The sequence below is a fragment of the Podarcis cretensis genome, assembly GCF_951804945.1.
Source record: "Podarcis cretensis genome assembly, chromosome: 2".
Lineage (NCBI taxonomy): Eukaryota > Metazoa > Chordata > Lepidosauria > Squamata > Lacertidae > Podarcis > Podarcis cretensis.
The window spans coordinates 103,748,730-103,776,199 of record NC_137171.1 but is presented as its reverse complement, the minus strand read 5'-3'; the positions used below and the strand labels follow the sequence as shown (position 1 = coordinate 103,776,199).

Genomic DNA, 27,470 nt, shown 5'->3' with positions numbered 1-27,470 from the left:
GTACCAGATGGAGCTGGTAAACAGCTGCCCTGGACACAGATTTGACCTGTGCCTCCATGGACAGCTGTGAGTCCAAAATGACTCCCAGGCTGCGCACCTGGTCCTTCAGGGGCACAGTTACCCCATTCAGGACCAGGGAATCCTCCACACCTGCCCGCCTCCTGTCCCCCAGAAACAGTACTTCTGTCTTGTCAGGATTCAACCTCAATCTGTTAGCCGCCATCCATCCTCCAACCGCCTCCAGACACTCACACAGGACCTTCACTGCCCTCACTGGTTCTGATTTAAAAGAGAGGTAGAGCTGGGTATCATCTACATACTGATGAACACCCAGCCCAAACCTCCTGATGATCTCTCCCAGCGGCTGCATGTAGATGTTGAAAAGCATGGGGGAGAACCCTGAGGCACCCCACAAATGAGAGCCCAGGGGTCTGAACACTCATCCCCCACCACCACTTTCTGAACACGGTCCAGGAGGAAGGAGCGGAACCACTGTAGGACAGTGCCCCCAGCTCCCAGCCCCTCAAGACGGTCCAGAAGGATGTTATGGTTGATGGTATCAAACGCCGCTGAGAGATCCAGCAGAACTAGGAAACAGCTCTCACCTTTGTCCCTAGCCCGCCGGAGATCATCAACCAGTGCGACCAAGGCAGTTTCAGTCCCATGATGAGGCCTGAATCCCGACTGGAAGGGATCCAAATGGTCCGCTTCTTCCAGGCGTGCCTGGAGTTGTTCGGCAACCGCTCGCTCTATCACCTTGCCCAAGAATGGAAGATTTGAGACTGGGCGATAGTTGGCCATTGTGGCCGCATCTAAAGATGGTTTTTTAAGAAGCGGTTTAATAACTGCCTCTTTCAGCGGGTCTGGGAAGGCTCCCTCACGGAGGGAAGCATTCACCACCCCACGAAGCCCATCGCCCAGTCCTTCCCGGCTAGCTTTTATAAGCCAGGATGGGCAAGGATCCAGGAGACAGGTGGTTGGTTTCACTCGTCCAAGCAGCCTGTCCACATCCTCGGAGGTAACAGATTGGAATTGATCCCACTCAACTTGACTAGACAGAACTCTGGCACTCTCCCGCCCTGGCCCTGCTCCCACGGTGGAGTCTACTTCTTCCCGAATCTGAGCGATTTTATCTGCAAAAAACTTTGCAAAATCATTGCAGGAGAACATGTGGCCCGTACTGGGCCCCGATGTTACAGGTGGTTCCGCTAAATTGTGAACCACCTGAAAGAGTCTCCTGCTGCTGTTTTCTGCAGATGCAATAGAGGCGGTGAAGAAATTCTTCTTCGCCGTCGCTATCGCCACTTGGTAGGCTCGACGTTGAGCTCTAACCGTTGAGCTCTAATCAGATTCGGAATGAGTTATCTGCCACCGGCGCTCTAGCCGTCTCAAAGATTGTTTCATTGCCCTCAGATCCGTGGAAAACCACGGGGCTCTCCGGGCTCCATGCTATCGAACAAACGGGTTGGGCAGTTTTGAGCACAGCTTGGCCTAAGGAATCAGGCCACAGTCTGAAGCTTCATAGGAGGACCAAGTGGAACCCTATTAGCTTATTGACTCCTCTGCAGAGATGGTAGCCATGGTAACACTCTCTGGCCTTCTGCAGCTGATGATGATCATATACCCTCCAACATTTCTCCAATGAAAATAGGGATGTCAATAATAATAATAATAATAATAATAATAATAATACCCCGTTCATCTGACTGGGTTCCCCCCAACCACTCTGTGTGGTTTCCAACATTTATAAAAACATAATAAAACATTGAACATTAAAAAAACTTCCCCATATAGGGCTGTCTTCAGATGTCTTCTAAAGTTTGTATAGTCACTTATCCCCTTGGCTCGGGGGGTCAAATAACTCCATACCCTCCAAAATTTCTCCGATGAAAATAGGGACATCTTAAGGAAAAGCGGGACGTTCTGGGATCAAATCAGAAACCACGACGGCTTCTGTAAATCTGGGACTGTATGGGGCACTTGGACGGCCTGAAATCATACAAAAATGGAAGGCCAACTTTGTATCTTCATATGTTTACTTCACTGGTAAAATTAGCCTTCAGGAAGTGGAAGGCCTGTGGCGAGTTAACTCAGGTTTGATTTTCCTATGTGAATTTTGCTAGCACTGAAACTAATGGGGCAAGTTAATCATAGCGAATTTTAGTCCCATTGATTTCTGTTAACAGAGTCTGAGTCTAAAACTATGGCCTGGTTCTCATGGTAAAGTAGGCTGGGCTGTGGTTCACTGAGACAGCACAAATGGGCCTGGGTCCCAGAGAGGAGTTCACAGCCAGTTTGCTCCTCCCTGGCCCTTTTTCCCCCGCTGTGCTTTGCCGAGCTAAGCCAAAGTTTGGCTTATAGTGTTGTTGGAACCCAGGTTCATGGTTGAGCTCTCCTCATTAATCACGAGCAGTAGCCAAGAACCTTCTAGGTCGGACCTGCAGTGCATAATAAGTTTTAAAACCTACCTTTAAGTTTTCAGAAGGGAAATGCTTGTGACATCTCTGAATCATGGCCTCTGGGTATGGCACTTCTCTACTCCATCAGAAAACCTAGGAATGATAGAAATACCACCAAGAAGGCATGGTAGAAATAAGTAATCTGCTTGTTGCTTTGGGATGCATTTTTACTCATTTTACTTTGTCATTCACTTGATTCACTGAACTGATTCCATTATAATGGTTCACTTACGTATGCAACTACCTGGGAAAAATAAAGATAAAAATCCCCCTAAAGCATTTTATTGAGTTCTTGGTCCAGAAACAGGATAATAAATAAGCAGAAGTCCAAATGCAACTGTGTGATTGAAGAAGGAAAGAAAAACTGTGGACTGAAGGGAAGGCAAGGAACATCACCAGCAAAATGGAAGGTCAAAAATAGCACCTGCGATCAAAGATCCAATTCAGTGTGTTTTGTCTTGTGTGTTATACAGGAGACAGTGTTTCTACCTGTCTTTATTATTATTCTTTAGTCTGTTGGGGTTTTTTTTCCAAGAAGCAATTTTGTGAATGAATAGTTTTGGAAGTGCAAGTAATTTCATCTACCTTTTGCCAAACAAACAGGCAATGTTAGCCGCAGGGAAAATTACATAGCCTAAGAATATTGCACAATAAATATGTTGTGTCACATAGACACCATCTGTAAATTATTCTGATAGACAGAACAGCTTGCCTGCCAAATTCTGAAACATGGTTTTGCATAGTACAGAAGTGTGGTAAAATAGCTCAGGGGGATTCTGGATCAGGTTGCATGAATTAAATGTTGACCTTGAACTTGCGTACATCACCTGCAAGACTGAACAGAGTGTGCTTTGCCTTTCAGGTGGCAATTGGTAGACTGTTAACTCTTTGTTTTATTTTGTGGACACATTTTAAAATGTTAAAAAAAATCAAGCATAGAAATATATAGCTCAGATATTTCAGTTGTGAGGCTGTGCCATTACACTTCAGTATATTAAATATTCTACGGGGTAAGGATAGCTAAAAGTGATAAGAGAGAGCATTGGCAATGGAGCTGAAGACATTTAGCACTCTAAAGAAATGTCTGACATCTCTTTGTGTCACTCCCCTGTGAAACAGATGATCAATCAAGGCATGCTATTTTTTCTCATGCTGTGCTTTTTGCACCTTTAAGTGTATACTGATTTATTTAGACTCACTACTTTGTCTCTGAAATCACTGAGTATTTGCATTTAGGAATTTCTTCCAGTCTTGACTCTGGTACTGCTATGTACTTTATAGATGAATCTTTGGTACCCCATTTCAGTAACATGGAAAGGCCACTAATTTAAAAGCATCTGATTTGTTTGGTCTAGTCTTTGGTAAAAGCATGGAGTTTGCTCTCTCATGATCCAAAGGCGGCCATAGCTTTCTCTCCAGATGATTTGGTGAACAACATGATTGGCCATTGCTGCAACCTCGACGTTCTGTTGCACCAGCAGAGTTGGTTCTGTCATTTCCAGATGACAGGACTGGATAATTAAGGAAAATTCATTTTCATACATGACAGTATAGCCCCAGAGATCAAGCTGTAAGTGATTGACAGCTACCATGGGGCAAAATCACTAATTAAGAAGCTTGACCAGTTGAAGACAGCGTTGATGGGTGTCATTTGGCATGTCACGCTCCAATACTGTAAATAAAGATCTAGAGGAGGCTGGAACTGAGTTGTGTGCTCTGTCATTAATTTGTATAATGGTGTTTTATCACACTTTAGTAGCACCCGGAATAAATTTCATGTGTTGGAGGCCATGGCAAAGTACATATACCATCCAATTGCACCAGATATCTTTTCAAATCCAGGACCCACATTTAACCCAAACATGGTGGGAGTGCTGCTGTTTTGGCTCATCTTGGATCAGGCCCTGACCCACTAATGGGTCCTGATCGGCCAGTGGAAGACCAGTGAGCTACACAACATAAACAACTGAGAAACCCCACTCCCTTTTAAAATGAAGTTGGCATGGATAACCTTGTCTTGGATTTGAGTGCCAGTGGATTAATCTGTCATAGAGATGGGCAGACAGGAAGCAACTCTGTTTTCCTGTGGATATGTCCATGCCCAGTGATTAAGTGACCCCTAGAGTAAGGGCAGTAATATATACCTATCCTGTTTTTCAGCCAGAACTCAACAGAACTCAGTTCTGGCACTTCTCAGGTGGGTGCCATTGCCGTTATAAGAGAACAAGGGAGGCATTCATGGTGGGTTCCAGCACCTCTTTTTCCAGAAGAATAGCACTGCCTCTCCATCAGCTTTCAAACATGCTTTCATGTTATTCTAACATGTATATATGCAGACAGCAAATCTATGGCCAAAATGATCATTACCCAAATAATGATCAAGTTGGTGACATGCTTTCCAAATGTCAGCATTGCTTTTTGAATGTTATCTTGCCATTTTTGAAACAAATGGTAAAGAGGAGCACTTTCTTTCATACTTGAAACACAGAAAGAACTATCTTAGGTCAACCATGGGACAGAAATGGCTGTATTCATTTGCACCACTCTCGACTGAGAATGAGTGCTTTTGAAATAGTTTAAGATATATTCCCAGTAGCATAAAAATACCATCATGCATTATGTAAAGACATTACGTGTTGTGTATATAAATAACTTCACCCTTTATCCTTTGCTGCCTCTTATCCCTGGAATTGCCTCCCAGAACATCTGTTTGAGGCCACCTCTCTTACTTATTTTCAAATCCATCCCCAAAGCCCATTTTTCAAGCATTTTTTTTTAAGTGCCATCTTTGAAACAACCACAAAGTCCCCATCCCTGTGCTGTTTTCATGGGACTGTTTTAGTGCATATTTTAAATATTTATGTTTATATTTTCATGTTTCAATCAGGTTGTTTTAGTTTGTGTTTTAATCATGGATGTTTATAGTTTAAAGTATGTGTCATTAGTTTTTGTACTTGTAAACTGCTTAGAAGCCTATTTTGGAATTGTTGTTGTTTAGTCATGTCTGACTCCTCGTGACCCCATGGACCAGAGCACGCCAGACACTCCTGTCTTCCACTGCCTCCTGCAGTTTGGTCAAACTCATGCTGGTAGCTTCGAGAACACTGTCCAACCATCTCGTCCTCTGTTGTCACCTTCTCCTTGTGCCCTCCATCTTTCCCAACATCAGGGTCTTTTCCAGGGAGTCTTCTCTTCTCATGAGGTGGCCAAAGTATTGGAGCCTCAGCTTCACGATCTGTCCTTCCAGTGAGCACTCAGGGCTGGTTTCCTTCAGAATGGAGAGGTTTGATCTTTTTGCAGTCCATGGGACTCTCAAGAAGAAGAAGAAGAAGAAGAAGAAGAAGAAGAAGAAGAAGAAGAAGAAGAAGAGTTTGGATTTGATATCCCGCCTTTCACTCCCTTTAAGGAGTCTCAAAGCGGCTAATATTCTCTTTTTCCCTTCCTCCCCCACAACAAACACTCTGTGAGGTGAGTGGGGCTGAGAGACTTCAAAGAAGTGTGACTAGCCCAAGATCACCCAGCAGCTGCATGTGGAGGAGCGGAAACGCGAACCCGGTTCCCCAGGATTACGAGACTACCGCTCTTAACCACTATACCACACTGTTTCTTCCAGCATCGTAATTCAAAAGCATCAGTTCTTCAGCGATCAGCCTTCTTTTATGGTCCAGCTCTCACTTCCATACATCACTACTGGGAAAACCATAGCTTTAACTATATGGACCTTTGTCGGAATTAAGCAATGTATAAATTATATCTACTGTAGCTAATGGTTGAATTTGTGTAATTGAAATTAACGTGTGTTCTCCCCCTGTTTCAATCCTACTTGCAACTGTTGCTTTTGTCTCCTCTGTCCTGATTTCTAGACTGCAAAATCTGTCCTCTTTTACTATGTAAAATTCATGGTGATGTATACATTGAAATATACAAAGAGAAAGCTGGTTTCTAAAATCTCACACCTAGTCAGTGGCAGCTGAACGAACAACAGCAGCAACAACAACCCAAAACAACATATGGTATTGGTTTTTCAACATAGGGGATAGCTTACAAATTCACACAGTAATCATATACTGTACATGCCTATACAGGAATAGTGAGACTTACTCCTACTTACATTGGTATAGGGTTTTATACATAGGATTATTAGACTTTAGTCTCCTGTTTTCTCAAAGTGATTTATCAGTTGCTGTCCCTTTAGTCAACATAAAGCCCTCCTTTGTCCTTGACACCCAGATGAACCACTGATAATGCTTGCATGAGTCCTGATGCATCTTTGTAGAATCACTGTGGATAACATTTGATTGATTCAGAGTGAGGTTAGATAGCACATTCTTATCTCCATTACTTCTACTATTGACGAGCATCCAGAAATCATGCTAGTGAAAGGGAACTGTTAAGAATTGCCACTGGGCTCTTCAAAATATGGAAGATTTTCTGTGTCTGAAGAGAACTGTGGAAACAGATTAATGGAATACAGCTGTGGCTTTTCTATCACTTGAATGGGTGATAGCCAACTAAGTCATACTTACAGGTAGACCCTTTGATATTATGACCACCAGAAAACCAATACAGTACTGTGTTTAGTGTGATGAAAGATGCCTAATCTAGGTATCTAGATCATCCTTCCTAGATTAAGGTACATCTCTGAGGGTTTGTTGCTTGGCATGATTGATTTCAGTGGATCTGCTTTGATAAAAACTTCAATACCGCCCTTTGTGTTTAAAGAAGCCTTTTAGACTAAAGTCCTGTGCACATTTACTAAGGAGTAAGCATCCCTGAAAGGGATGCGGATGGCGCTGTGGTCTAAACCACAGAGCCCAGGGCGTGCTGATCAGAAGGTTGGCGGTTTGAATCCCCGCGACAGGGTGAGCTCCCGTTGGTCGGTCCCTGCTCCTGCCAACCTAGCTGTTCAAAAGCACGTCAAGTTCAAGTAGATAAACAGGTACCACTCCGGCAGGAAGGTAAATGGGAAGGTAAACGCCAGAAGCGACTTTGTCATGCTGGCCACATGACTCGGAAGCTGTACGCTGGCTCCCTCGGCCAGTAAAGCAAGATGAGCTCTGCAACCCCAGAGTTGTCCACGACTGGACCTAACGGCCAGGGGTCCCTTTACTCTTTACTTTTAAGCATCACTGAACTTCATGAGACTTACTTCTGAATAAACATATTTAGGATTGTGCTACCCTCACAAATGTTTCCTTTATGTGTAAGGATACTTTAGAATCATAGGATCATAGGATTGTAGGGTTGGAAGGTATTCGAAGGGTCATTTAGTCAAACCCTTTGCAATGCAGGAGTCTCAGCTAAAGTTCTTCCTGATGTTTATTCAGAATCTCCTTTTAATTTGGTGTATCTGCCAGCAGACACGCCAGGTAAGCATTCAGAGAAAAAATAGCTAAATGTTGGGAGACACAAGGATTGTCTCCAGCATATCATATTGTGTGGAGGGAAGCAGGTGGTAGAACTGAGAGGCACCGCCACCCACCCAGCAAAAACAATAAGTAAGAAAGCTAGAAGAAAATGGCACATAACAAGTCTTTCTTAAGTCAGCAAGATTGTTCACCCTTTTGCTTATACTTACATTTGTGTAGGACATTAATTTGTGTGGGACGCGGGTGGTGCTGTGGGTTAAACCACAGAGCCTAGGACTTGCCAATCAGAAGGTTGGCGGTTCGAATCCCCGCGACGGGGTGAGCTCCCATTGCTCAGTCCCTGCTCCTGCCAACCTAGCAGTTTGAAAGCACGTCAAAGTGTAAGTAGATAAATAGGTACTGCTCCGGCGGGAAGGTAAACGGCGTTTCCGTGCGCTGCTCTGGTTCACCAGAAGCGGCTTAGTCATGCTGGCCACATGACCCGGAAGCTGTACGCCGGCTCCCTCGACCAATAAAGCGAGATGAGCACTGCAACCCCAGAGTCAGTCACGACTGGACCTAATGGTCAGGGGTCCCTTTACTTTTACTTAGGACATTAAAACCTTGCCAGATTATTACTTCAGATACTTCTGTTCCCATTTCTATGCTATAAACCTAGTGTGCATGTGTGAAAGCATGTGTGTAGTTGTAATCATCACCATCATCATCATCTGTATCCAACACTGCCATTCCACTTCTGCCTGCACAATAGAACTTCTCCCTTATCCCCTGCAACTGCCCATCCCACTATGCCCCTTTGCCCCAGAGGGTTGGGGGATCTTCCCAAACAGATTTTGGGGGTGTATGGGGAGAGGAGGAGCAATGTCCTGTAGTGTGAGTGGAACCCCATTTGTGCAGTGCTGGATAAAGCCCAATATTATTATCGGGTACTCAAGGGTACGCAGTACCTTTCCATTCCCCAATGTCAAAAGTGTGGCCCTTGCTGTAACAACTTCACGGTGAGTACCAGCACCTTTCCCCCCTAAAAATTATTATTAATTCTGTGGCGTTTTCAAAACAAAGTATGGTGCGGTACTTAAGATTAGGGACAGTCCTATATGCAGGCTTGCAGTTGAATAGACAAAGACAAATAGGGAAGGGATGCAGCTGGAGAGGAGCTGCTTCCAGTCACACGTTTGTCCATGCGCATGTTGTCTAGGCAAACAAATCTCCTTAGGTCCTGATTAATGCACATGTCCAAGAAGGAGTCATTTAGTAGGAAGAACTGTCGCTTTTGCAGCAGATGCTCCCATCTGAAAACATTGCATTTTATCCATCCTGCAGGAACAGACTATAACAAGAACTCTCATTAAGTGTGCAACTATATGTTGACAGTTGCCTAGTAATAATACAGTGGTACCTCAGGTTACATATGCTTCAGGTTACATACGCTTCAGGTTACAGACTCCGCTAACCCAGAAATAGAGCTTCAGGTTAAGAATTTTGCTTCAGGATGAGAACAGAAATCGTGCTCTGGCGGCGCAGCAGCAGCAGGAGGCCCCATTAGCTAAAGTGGTGCTTCAGGTTAAGAACAGTTTCAGGTTAAGTACGGACCTCCGGAACGAATTAAGTTCTTAACCTGAGGTACCACTGTAATTATTATTATTATTATTATTATTATTATTATTATTATTACCCCAGCCACTCTGGATGGCTTCCAACAAAATATTAAAATACAGTAGTCTGTTAAACACAAGTTCCCCTTACTCCAGTGGGGCTTCTTCCTAGATTAGTGTGCATAGATTTATAACCTAAAGATGTGTTTGACTGAGTTTTTGGAAGCAGGGAGAACTATAGACTAATTCATACAGTATGTAGTTAGTTATGGGATTTCAGTGCCACCCTTCATTTAAAAAAAACTCCCAGGGCAGTTTACATAAGAACTCCAGTAAAAAATGTAAAATGCGTTCAGCATACAACACAAAACACAAATTCAAAAAGCAGACAAGGGGTGGGTGAGTTGCAAGATTTTAGGATAGGATTTGTATACTCTGGGCCATACTAGATGTGACAGAGGCTGGTTGGATCTGCCCCAATCAAGCAGAAAATAGGAGGGGTATGTGGTCTATTTTAAGAAATAAAAGAAACACATGGGTCAGGATTGCTTTTTACCATCTTATAGCCCTCTTACAAAGTACCGGTATTCTGTTCCTGGGAACACACTTCTGTTTTACAGCTTTTTTAATATCAGCATTTGTGGGAAAGTAATCTTTGGAGAAGTCTCTGCAGTTTTCAACCATGCGTCCTTTTTGCTATTGAGGGTTGACCCTTCAAACCACTTTCTATCTACATGATTAGGACAGGTGTGTGTTTACACAAAGGGAATCTGCTTTCATCATCTCCAGTGTTTCCCTAACTAGATATAAGTTTTTGATTTGTTTTGGAATTTTGCAAGGCACCATATGAATTTATATTGAGGACAAAATCTAATTCCCAAAAATAGATAAGCATCCTAGGTGTTCAGGCACAAGACGACCCAGGTTTGCAACTTCAAGAGACTTCAGAAATTAGAGTGGAACTGAATCGGAGGAACGTATTCTGCAACTCCAGTTGAACTGTTGTAGTTGAATGATTTCCTCCTCAGGTCTGTTGTTCTAGCACTGCACCCAGTCTCTGCACAACGGCTATTGGTGCTGGCAGCTCATTTTGCAGAGAGATAAATAGGGTGGGTTTTCTTCCTTTCTTTTTTAAAGCCTGGAATTGTTTATTTTAGAGTCTGCATTTTAAAAGTGTAGTCTTCAGTTCCGAACTTACCACTTGATATCCAGGAGGCATAGTGAGACAGCAGAACTCATTTCCATTGTCTGTTTGATTTGATCCAGCAAAAAATGGAAAGGGAAAAAAGACAGAGAACACAAGCAAGCATAATATATTCTTCAATTATACTATATATATATATATATATATATATATATATATATATATATAGTATTGCAGATGGAGTGAAACTGCGTCCGATTTATTATTTGCATTCCTCCCTTCCCCTTTTTAATAAAACGTTTGCGTGAAACTAGACATTGTGGAGGAGGAGAAGGAGGAGTGGCTGCCACCCAAAACAGCATCCCTGTGTCTTCTTGTTCATTCTCTCTCGCATAGCCTAGAAATATAAAATGGGTGGCATGTCATCGACTCACTCCAAGCCTCCCTCCCACTCCACTTTATTGGAGAAAACTCTGTAGGTCTGATGATCGGTGTCCATGTTATTGCCAGGAAAAACAGGGAGAATGAGATAGTAGGAAGGAGCCACATTATCTCAGTAGCAAGTTTTCAGCAGCTACAGCATGGTGGCCTCCAACTCTCATTAGACTCAGCCGCCATAGCCGTAGGTAAGGAGTGAGAGGAGATGTAACACGTCAATGGTGAGTCCCGTGTTGGCTCCTCCTGAGCTACACGAACTTGTGACCTTTGTGTGGGTTTTGAATATAAGTTTCCCCCCTAATGGAGCATGCTTTTACATACATACTGCAAACCAATTGGGGTTTGCAGTAAACCCTTCTCTTACTGTGCCATGACAGGACCGGAATGCAGTTTGGCCACTTCAGCTTCACTGCTGGTAACTAAGTTCGTAGAAAAACACACTATAAATTTGTTTCTGCCAAAATTTGTTGGACTGCATTTCTTGGATTGCAATACAGTAGTACCTTGGGTTACATATGCTTCAGGTTACATACGCTTCAGGTTACAGACTCCGCTAACTCAGAAATAGTGCTTCAGGTTAAGAACTTTGCTTCAGGATAAAGAACAGAAATCGTGCTCCGGCGGCGCTGCGGCAGCGGGAGGCCCATTAACTTTAGTGGTGCTTCAGGTTAAGAACAGTTTCAGGTTAAGACTGAGTGTTAGAGATCGTGTGTAGAGATAAGGTTGCTGCTAAGAGCAGCTGCAGACACTCAGTGTAGCATTCATTTATGCTTAGATCTATTTAGCTCTGTATATAGTTTTGTATCATAATTGTAGTTATAGAATAAAAGAAGATATTCTACAGAGCTGCTCTCCGAATTGTGTATACACTGCTAGACTCTGCTATACTCTGCTGTGCGACGACTGTATTGTGGAAGTGAATCCGGTGCTCACAACTCTAAGCTGTGAGTCCACAGCATTTTGACCTGTTTCTGTGTAGAAGGTGGTCTCTGGAAGTGCTACCCAGCTCGCCAAGCCCAATCAGGGTTGAAGTGCATGAGTCCAGTTGGTGACACTGGTTCAAGGGCGATGCTGACAGTCCCATGATCCCTGAATGCCTTCCCCACTGGAGGCAGGGCTTCCTTCCTTGCCAGAGGAAGAGCTGCTTCACATGTTCTTCTCTTTGGAGGCTCCCTGTAACACAACTGCCCTTCCACCTCTCACCTCTGAGCTGATGGCAGTTCCCTGACATAAACAAACAAACAAACAAACTGAGCAGGAAAATCTGAAGGGGGAAACTAAAGACATTCAGCTGAAAGTATGTAGAGGCCTCCACGATTTTGTTACTGGGCATCCACAGGGAATGTCAGGATTGGGCCAGTCAATGTTCACCCTACTGATACTGGCATTCCTTAACCATGCTTAACCGCTGAGCAGGGCTAGTATCCGTTACATTTTGGTTTAGAGGTTTGTTTTGTTTTCCCCTCAGTTCTGGAGGAGGCTTACCAGATGGAAAGATGTGAATTACTTATGCAGTGCTTAATTCAGAACTTACTCCCTATCTCAACCAATTAATGTTATTCCATTCCATTAAAAAAATGTATAGTGTTTTCTCAATTGGGAAATCACTCATGTAAAGAAAATTTAAATGAGTCCACAACTTGTGGGTTCCGACACTACTGTCAATTCTGATAGCTACACATTGAGCTGTAGAAGGCAGAAGGGCCTGGCGGGAAGCTTTCTTCCCTGGTCAGGGAAGAAAGGTTATTAACTGCTGTTGATTTGTTCAGTTTTCCTTTGTCTTCCCCACCCCCATCCCTCACCCAGGATTTGTGCTCTGGAAAAGCACTCAGCTGCTTAAATTTTGCAGTCCTTGTTTAATAATTCTTATCATTCCCTCCAGCGGTGAGCTTGGGTGGTTGAGTCTGCAATTTAGCCACCCAAAATAAAGTAGTAGTTGTGTGTGTGTGTGTGTGTGTGTGTGTGTGTGTGTGTGTGTTGCCAAAGGTATGCAGAAGTACTTAATTCTGTGATGAAAAGAGAGAACACTAGACTGATTTCCCCATTGTCAAACAACTGAGCTTGCAAGTTCACAGTGAACACTAAAGGCAGGAACTCCTTCCTTTGTGTCTAGCTTTTTAGCATGCTGGTGGTGGGACACCTCCACCCAGCCAAAGGTACACTAATGGGGCGCCATTTGTTGGTGCTGTGGAGCATGTGCTGCTGGTCTTTTGAACCATGTCCTAGTTCCAGGCTTTGCGGGGAAGTCAAAAACACAGGTGCCAGCCATCATCTCTGTGCCAGGATGTAGGAGGAGAAGTGTCTTACACCATACACATGGGTACTGTCGCCACCATTCTGCCTCAAATGCCCCCTGGGAAACTCATTTCAATGTCCAAGGGCCTTGTTTCCAGAGGGGCGGATGTTTCCCCACACAACACCCCTGTTTCTCCACACAATGAAAACAGAAGTGATTGTTTTCCAGCAGGATGAGGTTTTGAATCTTGTTGCTCAATAAAAATATTTATAAAAAAAAAAAGAATCTTGTTGCGCAGGAGTAGGTGCTAGGCCACTGTTTTAAAAGCAACAAGAAGAGTTTACCCAGGAGCATAGCTGTCAAGTGTCCCTTATTTGAAGGGACAGTCCCTTATTCCAGCGCCATGTCCCGCTGCTGTCCCTTATTGATGGATGTTCCTTAAATGTCCCTTAAATGATGTCCCTTAAATTTCAAAGGAAGCAGCTCCAGTCATGGAAGAGGGAGGCTCCAACTGTGTTGCTTGGCTGTGTTGCTCACCCAATAAGAAGTCTAAGAACAACTGGGGGGGGGGGTGGAGCTTGCATGCCTTGTGTGTGGCTAGTTAATGCAAGCTGAGGGGGTTTTTGAATGCTGGACGCCATTTTGTTGCACGTTGAATGCAGTGCAAAGCCAGGCCGGGGAGCCATCTTAAGTTGAGGCTGCATAGGCCTTGTGGTGCACGTGATTCAGATTCTATTCAGTTGAACCTCTGGTTACAAAGTTGGTTGGACAGTGTTCTCAAAGCTACCAGCATGAGTTTGACCAGACTGCAGGAGGACAGGCAGACTGGAGTGCCTGGAACAGGTGAGGCTGCAGGTCCCTTATTTTCAAGGCTGCTGGTCCCTTATTTTCAAATCTGTAAGTTGACAGCTATGCCCAGGAGTGGGGAGCTGAAAGCAGGAAAAGCGCTTGCTGCTTTGCCACCCTCTGGGTCCCTGCTCCTCGTGGTTAATAAAATCTAGGATTCTAGGGCTTGACCAGGTGGGTCCAGGGTGTGGTTAGTGTATCTTTGCACAAGCAGTGGTGCCCAGTACCCTGAAAGAAGCAGTTTTGTGGCCACTGCTAAAGGACCTCCTCCTCCAGGACCAATAAGCCTGTGATAGCTGCCATCTGCTTGCCAGATACATTGTATTGGTTGATTCAGAAGTTAATGGTGGAGCAGCTGCAGCTATTCTTGAGTGAAAATGATTACCTAGTCCCAGACCTATTCCAGTATGGTCTCAGACCTTGTTTTGAGACTGAAGTGGCCTCTATCTAGTGTGGGTAATGATAAATTGTCGCCATTTCCCCACATCCATCCTTACCTGTCTGGCTAATTAATTGAAGGGAAGTGGGAGTTTTATACTGGTGCAAAACTGAAAAGGGGACAAAAGGGGTAGATTGGGCCTAGGGCTGGGGCTGCAGTCTTCCCTGAAATTGTAGAAACTTGTTTCTGGAGTTGGTTATATACTGTATTTCCATGTGTAAGATGCCCCATGTATAAGATGACCCCAAAATTAATAAGTCAATACATTAAACATCAAACAGAACAACTTTGAGCTTTTTATGGGGGGTGGGGAGGTTGCCCATATTAGGGTTGCCGTATTTCAAGAGTCTAAGCCACCACAGCTTGGGCCCGGGCCCAAACCCCATACATTTATAAGACAACCCCCAATTTTTGACTAAATTTTTTAAGCAGAAAGCATTGTCTTATACACAGAAAAATATGGTACACACAACTACTAAGATGTACTATTGTAGGTAGTCCTCTTTATTTCTGAAAGCATGTCTTTATTATCAACTGTGGCATGGTTTGGGATCCAGTAGGAAGAGCTACACTGAATAAATCTAACAATTCATTTTTCATTAACCAGGATAAAAGGGCTCCCAGGCTTTTATTATGCAATTTATATTTGGATCTGATAGAATTATAGTATGCGAGTTCTTTTATGTAGCAGGGAAAATGCAACATTACTCCTACTGATCACATAGCCATGTTTATTCCAAAGGATTGGAGAGTTGATAACTGTAAAGATGTCACTTTTCTTGCACAAGCCCATAGATACAACACTTCTGCACAGCAGTTGGTAACATTTTTACTTGGTAAAACTGTTAATTGGCTGCAATTTTTAATCTTGCTGCTTTTATCACAATAGGATTAGTACAGCACTTATTTAGGAAAATGTCCCGTGTGCAGAGTGCCATGGTATCATCCTCTCTATCTCCCCTTCCACCCCCCACCCTGATTATCCATTATTCTCTGTACATCAAAATGTCAAAACTCTTATTTAGAAAGTAAGCCTTACCACATGACATATGTTTTTGAATTTATGCATTCATTGTGCCTTCATATCCATTACGGGGAAAAACCCACCCTACACAAACACAAAATCTTTTAAAACGTGAGGGCAACTTGCTTCCCGTTGCATGTCGTTTTTTGTCTCACACAAAATCAGTTTAACTATTCGTTTTCCGAAACATTTTTTTCTTGAAGTTTAAAGAACAGAGTATTCCAACCAATAGACCAAAAAAAAAAAAAAAAAGGAAAGGAAAAAAAGAAAGAAAGAAAGTTTGCAGTCAGAACCTATTTGCAATGTATGGCTCAGTTCTAAAAAATATGATGTAATAATATTTCCTCATGTGCAGAGTTCAAAACACCCTGTTGCTTCTCTGGGCTTCAGAGAAACAGCTTTGGCCCTGCTGAGAACCAGTACCTTAGTCTGATAAGTTAATATGACAACAGCAGGCTGTTTCTGAAGCAGTCCTGACTCCTCCCGCATCTGCTATGAGTGGCTGTGCTGGACAGGCCTCACACAAAGGCACGAAGCGCTTTTCTACAGGGACTAACTTGATAATTTGCATAGTTTTTCTGCTTAGAGAAACATGGGAGGGACTTCTTTGTTGTGGCTGCAGAGAGCTGATCAGCCAGAAAACAGAAATGTTTGCAGACCTTCTCTGAATTCAAATAGAATCATAGGATAGTAGAGTTGGAAGGGACCACTATGGGGCAGAAATATAAAAATGGGTGGGACAGGAAAGGCCACATGGCTTTGAGCATTTTAAAAATAAATAAATGCCCCAGAAGAAATATAAGGCCAAATATCTGGCTCTTTGGTCTTCCTTCCTTGCAATCCCTAAGACTACAAGTAACCAGCTCTTATTTTGTATAGTTTTATAGACCTCCACCCTACTTTTCTGATTTTTGTTTTAAACTGTTCTTAATGTTTTGTTTTCAATTGTTGCCATCTGCCCTGGGACCTTAGGGTGCAGGGCAGATAATTAAGAACCAGCAATAATAATCACAGCAAGCCACAACCCGCTCACCATTTGAAATGCTTTCTTTGTGGCGCAAGGTGGGATTCAGTAGGCAGAACCAACGTTGCTGACCCCACACACATTTGCTCAATTCAGAATGTAACCATTTTTATTTTGGGAAAAAATAATTGCCTTAGGTTGAGGTTCAAAGCACCATTCCATCTTCTCTTCCTGCACCTGCCCTGATCCCGAAAAACTAATCTTTATGCTCTGCTGCCGCAGCGCCGCAACACATAAACATGTTTAGGCATCTCAGGGCTGATCACTCCCTCTAAATAGCAAACACAGGTGATGAATACCTACAGAAATGGAGCCAGAAGAAAAAAGAGAAAGCATCCACATGTTTTGTTTATTTTATTTATATTTCTTTGTTGCCCTTCATCGAAAGATCTCAGGGCGGTTCATAAGATAAAGACACAAGATAAATGCATAAATGAATAGTTAGAACAAAAGCAAAGCAAAACAGTAAACCCACCCCACCCCAGCCAAACACATTTAAAAGCCTGTAGAATATTAATCAGCCTAAGGCCTGGTTGAAGAGTAGAGTTTTTGCCTAAAGATGTATAATGAAGGCACCAGAGCATTTCACAGATGGGAACCACTGCGGAAAAGGCCCGTTCTCGTGTTGCCATCAGAGGATGGATCAGAGGATGAATGCGGTGTCTGGGTCAGTTTATACGGGGAGAGGCTGTCCTTGGGGTACTGCGGCCCTGAGCCGTTTTCAGGCTTTATAGGTCAAAAACCTGAGGTTTGAAGCAGTGCAAAAACCTTCTGAGCAGCTCATGTGGATTGGGTATGATGAGTAGCCACAGAATATTAAATTGGAAAATAAATATGGGAAAATGTGGGATGGGGAGTTGAGTGTACTGAAAGACCACATGGCTAGCAGGAATACCAAGTAGGAGTATTTCTGTTGAAAGGTAGGAATATCTCCCATCTCCTTTCCTTGTAAGTATTCAGAGAGAGGTTGGGTGAACCATGAAACCTCCGTGTTGTGCCTCATGTGTATATGAGTTTAGCCCAGGCATAGGCAAACTCCGGCCCTCCAGATGTTTGGGACTACAATTCCCATCAGCCCTAGCTAACAGGACCAGTGGTCAGGGATGATGGGAATTGTAGTCCCAAACATCTGGAGAGCCAGAGTTGGCCTATGCCTGATTTAGCCTGTGTGTGTAGAATGCTGACAGGTGACTTAATCTGGTTTTTAGCTTATTGTTGATTTTATTTTTATTTTTTGAATGTTTAAAATAGTTTCTAACTGAGAATGTCACTGTTCTTTTTGTAAACTTCTTTGAGGCTTTATTACAATCAAGCAGTATATAAATCCTGTGTAATATATAGCCAAATAAATATACGCGTTGGGGAATAGTCATGTGTGCGTCTTTGAAACAATTTGTTCCCAAAGTATTAAAGGGGAAACTAGCATAAAATGCACACAGGCATGATTCAAATGCACAAGTCTGTTTTGTGCTCGGCTTTTGTACCTCACGGAACAGCACTTAATTTACACACTCTCTGTGGAAAATCATAAAGAAGCCTATCCCTTTGGCCTTGGCTATAGGTAGAAAAATGGCTACAAAGGTAGCCAAGCTCTACATGACAGAGGGGAAGTTTTATTTTGGAGTTTGCTTTTACCTACCAAGTCACTCTCTAGGTTTTCTACACACAACTAACTTTGTGCATCTAATAACGGACAGCTCAGCCTAGCTGAAATGTTTGCTTTGGCTCAGCGCTAATGACTGCAGAAACGATACACCTAGCTTGAACTTTCTTCCAACATGCCTCACGCAGCCAGAACCTACTTTATCGGAGTAATCAGGAAAGCAGCTTGCATACCTAATCACCAGTCCTTTCAGCATCTGAAGCTGCTTACACTCAGCCTATAACGTCTACCAAGAGGAAGCTGCTGTATTTCATGTTTACTTTAGACAAGTACAAAAAGAAAGGATCAAGGGCCCGAGGAGCCAAACTCCTGAGGTGTCAACAGAGTGCCCTGAATAATACATAAAGCAGCTATGCTCTTATCCCTAAAACCACAGGTGTGAACCAGATGTCATGCTTATCTCCTCTTGAGATTACAGCAAGCAAAACTCATGTCTGCTGCATACAAATTGAACTGTGGTTCAGGAAAGCCTGAAATACATTAAAAGCCTGGCACCGAAGTTCACAACGCAGGTAATGACTAACATATTGCCAGGCTCTTTGGAAAGTGTGAGAATGTGTATTTGATATCAAAGTTGGTGGTTTGGGGATTTCTTTTTTTAACTCCTTTTTAACTGCATTTCCACAGATTTGTTTGTTTGTTTCTAGATAGACGTCTCAGAATAGTTCTCCAGCTTTTGAAAAAAGCAGTGAAAAAGAGTAAAAATGTGGGCAGGGGGGACAACTGAAACACCATTTAAAAACTTGAGATTTTTATTTTGAAAACATGGGGTAGGGAATAGGAGAGAAAATAAGTTTCCTGTGTAAATCCCAACTAGATCATGACTTATCTTTATGCCGTAAAGTAGGGGGCGGACCCTACAGATGTTGCCGGAGCAACAAACAACTACCCACATCCCTAACCACTGGCCATGCTGGCTGAGGCTGATGGAAGTTGGAATGCAGCAACAGAAGGGCCATAGTTCAGTGGGAGAGTGCTAGGTTCCCCATCCCAGTCATAAAGGTAAGACCAATAGGGGATCTTATACTTAGGATATGCACAGCAAACTATTTCCTCTTCCTGCATCTTTTGGCATTTCCCCAGTAAAAAAAGAAAATAAAGGGTGCTTAATGAACCAGCCTGGCATTTGGAGTTCTAGACAGCTCTTGCATCCTGAAGGGGCATCCATGAGGTCGTTCAGCAGACATCATGAGCAACAACACCTGCGATATATGGCATGGGGCTGGAGTTTGTATGTCTATGTGCCTTTGCCACTTGGCTCCTGCTCTTCCCTATTCTGGATCATGTCTCCTTCTTTCCTTCTGCCATTTGCTCATTCAGAGGGCTATTATCATGAATTGCTGAGCTCCTCAAAGGGTGGACTGTGCAGTGACTGTATGTGTCAGTTTCGGCGTCAACAGGCTCACCAGGTCCTCTCCAAATTAGATAGTCAGCAATGATTCCTGCCAAAAGGACTCGAACCAGAAAAGAGAGATGCAGCCAAGAATTCTATACAGCTGGCAGTAGTCCGTAATTGCAGCTACACAGTTTTTCAGCTCCTTTTTGTTGTTCTAATAGCAATATCAGTCCCATACATCTCCAAGCTTCCTCGTATTTAGTAATAAGGTGATGACAATGTTTTACCATCTCGTCCCTGTGATTAATGTGCATCCAAGTTAAAGGTGATTTCAAGTGACCAGGCGACCAAATGAACAAATAAAAAACACAGAGTCCTGTGAATCCATGCTAATTTCCCTGCTGTCCCTGGACTTCCTCCAGGTCTCTAATCCACTTAACACAATGCTCTGAAAGCATTTCCAGCTAGGAGTCTGCTTTCCCAAATGGGGGATGTCCTTGTTAGAGAGAGGTTATTTTATGGGCCCCCCCCCCATGTTATACCCAATGCTGTTCTGCTGGCATAAAACTCTATTCTCAGGTTATAAAGATCTCTCCATAGTTGCTTCTTGTTGGGAAAGCCACCAGAAAAATCATCTGCTTCATTTGTTCCCAGAAACTTTGTAGCTGTAGTCAAATGACCCACGCTCTCAGGCTGACATCAAAAGCAATATAAATGAGGTTCCCATATGCCTTTGGCAGAAGCATTTAGCCTTTGGTAAAGATACATCTGTGTAATGACTTTTGGGACTATGGGCTCAGTGACCATGTATGGTACTAGAAGTGCAAGAAACTGGCTGAGAGTGCTTCCAGGCGTGTTTGTATTGTGGGATGGGTGCTTTTCATACATGCAAGGTTGCTTTTACACACAGCATTGTTGGCATCAAAAGGCCAGTGCATTCTCTCCCCCCCAAAAAAATTTCAAAGTAAAATCTGTTAAATAAACAACAACAACAAAAACAAAACTGTTGCCATCAACCCATTTGTGATATCTCAGGGACCTTTGCCAATGAAGCTGCTGCCTGGAAGCACCCTAGAACACCTTTTGCTTTTTTATCATTCTACCTCTGTGAGCTGCCCACTGAAGTGTACTATTGCTCATCCACTATGAATAATAACGACATAAGCAAATAAAATTAGCACTGCTGTCTGAAGCCAGTGGAATAGTGTGCTTGGTGGCGTAGAATGTAAGCAACTTCCTTTTTTGTTTTTTCCAGTTGTGTTTCTCTGCTGATGGCAGGCTCTTTGATCTAGAGGAAGTTTCCCTGAGTGAAAAGGATGGGAGGGAGCCCTAGTTGGTTCCCCTTTCCTCTGCAAGCCTCTACCTCCCACCTGTTCCAGAGTGTTTTAGACCCTCCAAAACGTTGTAGAAGTTTATTGGGGAGAAGAGGTGCCGGGAGCAAGAGGCATTTGCAAAAGTTATCTCCTCTTCCTCCCATCTACTCATGTTGGATCAAAAAGCTTTCCACCTTGCAATCCTTTGTGATTGGGTGCAAGATTGTATAAATTAGGGTACCTTGCATTTCTAACTAGGAAGCTTGTCTCATACCACTTTGAGACCCAGAGGAGGTGAAAGACAGCGTGTAAATTTTATAAATAAAATACCAAGTCAGATCTTTGGTCTCTTTTGCCCAGCATTGTTGACACTGTCTAGCAATCTTCTAGATACCAGGTTCAATCTTCAGGTATACCAATCTTCTAGATACCAGGTTCAATCTTCAGGTATGGGCAGGGAAGGCAACCTTCCCTGCCCATACCTGAAGATTGAACCTGGTATCTTCTGCATATATTTATGTTGTGAACTGCCCTGTGATCTTCAGATGAAGGGCAGTATACAATGATAGATAGATATAGATAAATGATAGATGATAGATAGATAGATAGATAGATAGATAGATAGATAGATAGATGATAGACAGATGATAGATGCAAAGAAGATGCTGTACCACTGAGCTATAGCCTCGCCTCAACAATTTTTAGAGGAGAATTAATCATGTCACAAGAAATCTGAAGCCACTTCCAACTTACTGTGGAATCTTAAGAAGTTTGAGGTTTGCCTCATATCAGTTCAATGTTGACATGCATTAGATCATGTCCATTCCCAACAAAAGCAAGAAGAGGTCATTCTAATCATTTGTTTCCTGTCATGTCCACCCATCTGTACATCTGTAGCACAAAGGCATACCCAGAACAGGGTTGCAGCAACATCACACTTCAGCATATAAAGGCAGGCTTGGGCTTTCTTAAAATTTGAAACTTTTGGCAAACTGTTCAAGATGTTTTCATGTTTGTTGGATTACCGGGCACATGACACATTCATTTCCCCACAGTCAGTAGAGCTGACACTAATAGGTGCTGAGCAGCACAGTCCCTCGAGTCACTTAGACAGTGCGGAGGCAGGGACTTAAACATGAACAGTTATTAAGGGAAATGCACAATAATGTTAAATATCGTAATATAGGAGCTTTCATCACTAGGCCTCTTAGTGCTTAAATACTTCATGTGCTGAAGACATTTATACAACAAGGAGGAGATGAATTTTCAAATACATGCTTTTGAGTAATAACCCTCTCGAGACAGCACCAAATGCTAAATATTGCCTCGGTTTAATAGCACATAGCTCTTAAGAAATGATTTTTTTTTAGGCCTATTAAATCACTCACAAATGTAACAAAGATTATGAGAAATATCACAGCCTAGACTTTAGTACTTTAGTGCAAAAAAGGAATAGAGTCATCTTTTCTCACTTGTTACCAGACATTTCATAAAGCCATGCTCCAGAGAGAATTTCAGAGGCGTAACTCTGGGAAGCTTCTTCTACTTAACTGACAGGATGGGAACAACAACAATTTTTTTCTTGAATGAATGGTGCCACACTATCGTCTTAGGACTGGGGTGGGGAATGCCCTCTAAATGTTGGACTCTGCAAACCTCTCTCTCTCCATTTCTGGACCAGCAACATCTGGGCAGCTGTGGCTGCATACATAAATATTTTTTTCTGGTCCTTAAGGACCTGCAAACTGATATTGATGGCCCTCAGCATTCTAGAGGCCTCCAGACAGGACGCTGGGCATAATATGACTGTGAACATTCCTGGCTGTGCTATACCCACCTTCTTCCAGAAAGCCATGGGTTCTAAGTTCAAGACTTCATCTCCAACAGAAGCCATAATTCCAGCCCATATTTTGCTTGTGCCTCATCCCTACATTTAGACAGTCCAAGAAGCAGCAATATAGAATGGGCCACCATGGCACTGAGATTATATAGGGACTAGTTCTTCATACCCAAAGTTTACAGCGTGAGAAATTATGTGTGCCATTTTCGGACTTCTGCAATAATCATGATGGCTTGGGTTCATGTGACCCACTTTAGCTTTCTCTGTGATGTGAAAGTACCTGGCTGTGAGTGAGTGGAGTTACCGAGGTTCATGTCTCTTAAATACGTATGGCATTTAGCAGCTTGAATTGCTTAAAGGACGAATGATGTGTTTCTTATCGCCATAAACCAGTGTTGGTCTCACCATTACAAACCTTCCTGAAATGTGTTGAGCTGAATTATGGTTTCTGCTCCTGGCAACTCACATGACCCACTTGCCTCAGCTTCCATGTAGCCTGGATGCTGGAAAAATGAAAGTCAGCCAAGTACATATTGGCTGTACAGATTGATCCAGAGGGAAGAGAGAAGAAAGGTTGGGAAGTATGTGCTCTTTAAAAATTTGCTCTCAAACAATATTAACAAAAAATGATTCTCTCCAGCCTTCCGAAGATGCCTCTGCCCACTATAGAGAGAGTCTCTTTTTTGACTCTAGAAAGCAGAGAACACAAAAAGAACTAGAAATAGGTGATGTTTGGCTTCACAGCCTTCCTTGGGGTTTATGAACTTGGAAGCTTGCCTATTTCTGTGTGAACTTGAAAGCTTGAGATTCTGCTACTTCCACTTCCAGCATGCTGCTCCTTATATGAAACTTAACACAGCAAAAAAACACCCTGAATTACTATGAAGTTGTGAAATCATTTACATTGTTGGCTAACTCATGGGCAATTCACAAAATACATCCCTCCATGCAGTTGAATCCTTGCCTGGGCAAGGGCAAACTTTATCTGTGAACAGGGCAGTGATGGATTCAGTCAGCAGTAGCTTCCATTTCCATAGTGACTTGGATGCCAGTTTACCTACAGCTTAATTCGAAGCTGCACACGGTTGCTGAGGTCCAAGAATATGATGAAGATGGTTGGAGGAGTGCAGCCTGTTATTCATATTCTCACCATTGCCCTTAAATTCTAGCAGGAGAGGAACAGCTGTCAAAGTACAGGAAATAAATAATTCCTCCTTGTGAGAAGGAGATGTCCTGCACAGCTCAAGAGAATAGTCACCGTTTTGCCCTTTGGGGGCAAGTTGCTGGAGTGGGTGGTTTTTGCATAGCTCCAGACATTCTTGGATAACACACCAATTCTCTGGATCCCTTTCAGTTTGTTCCAGAATCAGAGTAGCCTGGTACACTTACGATGTTTCATTTATGTCAGGGAAAGAAGAGAGAGAAAGGCAATCCTATTAATTCTCCCGCACTTCTCAGCAGCTTTTGATACAGTAGATTGTGCTATCCTTCTGAAGGAGCTGTCAAGATTGAGAATCAACCACACTATGTGCTAGCTTCTAACTTGACATCTGAAGTAGCACTGGGAAATTGTTGCTGAGCCCCATAGCAGTTATGCCAAAATATGCCCCAAGGCTATGTTTGGACTCCCCCATGCTGTTCAACTTCTACACGAAACTACTGAGTGAGAGCATATCAGGATCAGTGATGTGCGGTGAAAAATATTCCCCAAAAATCTGTTTTATTAAGTTCATCAGAAACAATGAATGAATGCCAACTGCAAATACAATATTAGGAAAGCTTTGCAATTTCAACATTTTTAGCTTTGTTTACTGGATATGGGTGAAACAAATATGCCAAATTAGATCACTCTGTGGGACATCAGAAAATTTGCCTGCACAAATTAGCTTTCCATAGAATTTTCCAATTCCCTGCACACCCCCAGAAATCCCACATCACTGCTAGGGATTTGAAATGACCCAACTCTGTGTATACTTTTCATCAAATTAAAGTGAGGCCGATTACCCTGTTTATGGAGTCAGTAATACATGGAGATTCTGATGGAGAGTGTTTTTTTAAATTTTGGATTGGTATTCAAACTTTTCTGGTTAGGGTTACCTAAAAATGACTTAGCTTGCACCTCATGGATATTCTTAGATGCGGCCCTATTGTTTGAGACTGTGGTGGCTCTCTATGGAATTTTATCTATTTACTTGTACTTATATCCCACCCTTTCTCCCAGTGGAAACACAAGGTAATTAATAATGCAAAATATAGCATTAAAATATTGTATCAGATCCAGGTATAAAAACAAAATCAAACTACTATACAACAATAGAATCAGTGAAATTGTGAGTTACACCCAAGAGGCCTGAACAAATAGAAGAGTTTGCTTTTTATCCCCACATGGGCTATACTGCTGGGTAAGAGCTCAAAATTCTATGTGTGTTCCATTTCCCCAAATTGGTCAATGTCAGCTGTACATAACTGGCATATAGGGTCTGGGGTTTGGGTGGGTGGTTAGCATATATATTCATGGGGCCTGTCCCAAACTTCCTTGAGGGCATGTCCCACATATTCTACTGGAAGCAGCAGCATTGGATTAGATCAGGGGTTGTCAACCTGGTCCCTACTGCCCACTAGTGGGCGTTTCAGGATTTTAGGTGGGCATTAGGGGGTTCTATGGCACAAGCTGAATCCTCCTTCCATCGAGCACTGGTGGGCAGTAAGGAAATGTTACCATAAAGAAAGATGCATTAGTGGGTGGTAGGTATAAAAAGGTTGACTACCCCTGGATTAGACAAATGTTAGGGAGAGTGCTGCTCCTCTCACTCCCTGTTTGTGGACTTACTATAGCTATCTGGTTGGTCACTGTAGGAAACAAGAGTGCTAGATTAGATAGGCCTTTGGAAGATCCAACAGAGATCTTCTACTATCCTTAGGCAGAGAGAACTTTTCTTGTCAGACTTTTTTTATCTATTCTTTTTTTTAAAAAAACACAACTTCACTTAGGCAGGGGATCAAAACAAATACAGTGGCCATTGTAGCTATATGGAGCTTCTGGTTTCATAGATCAGAGATGGGAAACCTTTGGCCCTCCAGATGTTGTTGGACTCCATCTCCCACCAGCCCCAGCCAGCATCACCAATGCACAGGGATGATGGGAGTTTTAATCCATCAACATATTGAAGGCCACAGGTTCATCATATCTGTCATTGGCTGTATGCCATTGAATACACTTGCTGTGTGTGGGGAGCAATAGCTTGGGTGGTCCGCTGTCTTCATATCCTGTTTGTGGGCTCCCCAAAGATGTATTTTTGGCCAATGCAGATCCTGGAAGTGATGGATCTTTAATCTAATCTATCACGGTTCTTCTTATATTATTCTTCAACATGGACTGCTCAGTGTTCTGCGATTCAGCATTGCATACTCAGTAAGTGTGAGGCAAATGATTCAATATTTTGGCAAATGACATTTTTCATTGTGCTTGATTCCTTCTTTTTTTTAAGACATAGATAAAATCTGCAACCGAAAATAAATAAATGAATGAATGAATAAACACATCTGAAAATGTCAGATATTAAACATTTAAGGCAGGATTTAAGAACTATAGATGGTAAGGCATCACAAGTACTTTTAGGTGCGATAAAACATAGCGCTTTAACATGTTGCTTCAGCTTCAGATTGCAATGCATTTCCATTAATATCTCCTGCGGACAGGAAGCCCAGCAGAATATTAAGCAGTGTTGCTTCTTTTCCTTCCAAGGAGTTCTGCCATATTAAGTAATACTTAGGCTGCTTGAACCCCTTTTGAACAACTAATGAATGAGAGGGAGGGTCACAGATGCTCAGTCACCATGTGCAGGAAAACTCTGCCATCGTCATGCACGTTAAAAGTGTCAGGAGGCACAAACATGGAGCAGCATTAAAATGTGTTTCCCAACACATTTGCAACTGTCTTTGCAGCAACAACATTATTTTCATTCCATGGTGATTTTAGTGTATTCTGTGCTATTGTTTTACTCATTTTCATGCTAACACATGCAAGATACAAACAACAACAAATTATTCTCTACTGTGTGTGTGTGTGTGTGTGTGTGTGTGTGTGTATGCATGCTGGATGGAGCCTTCCCGTACTAATCTGTTTCATAGGTTCAGAAAGCTGTCATAATCCAACAAGAAAACAGCAGCAACACAAAATACGTAGAAGTCACATAAAGTGGTAATTTTCTTTGATACAGTTAATGTTTTGTGATCTGTACAGTAACAAACTGTCAAACCTGGAAAAGTAGCACTCTATTTACTTTTGTGAATGGTTGCTTCACACATGGTATTTTTCCTCTCTGTCTTGGCCTCTCAATCTCAGGTTGGGGGGAGGAATCTACAGCAGCATCAGTGATGTACATTAATCTACTTTGCCAATGAACAGCAAGGGAAGAGTTGCCACCATCATGGGATAAGTCAGCCGTACATACTTGACCTCACTCCCTTGCCTCAAGGGTCCTTAGTGGGTTCTGCTACCTAGTAGGCAGGGGCCAAAGGATAACATATTAGATGAGAGCAGGAAATGCTTCCTGGATCGTTCTGGCACTGTGTGGATACCATGGCTATTTCTGTTTCTGAATGTGACAATACCGTTGAATTTTTGCCAACTTTTTAAAATGTAAGGCCAGACACAATGCATTTGTCAACCATTTAAGAGTAAACTGAATTTTAGTGCATTGCAATGCTTGATTTCAGAGAATCAACCAGCCAATCTTCTTGC

General features: G+C 42.7%; 1 protein-coding gene across 4 annotated transcripts in view; it reads left to right on the top strand.

Annotated features, from left to right (window-relative positions):
* PTPRG (protein tyrosine phosphatase receptor type G) overlaps positions 1 to 27,470 on the top strand; it is a 559,059-nt gene that overhangs the window by 329,476 nt on the left and 202,113 nt on the right. The window lies entirely within an intron of this gene.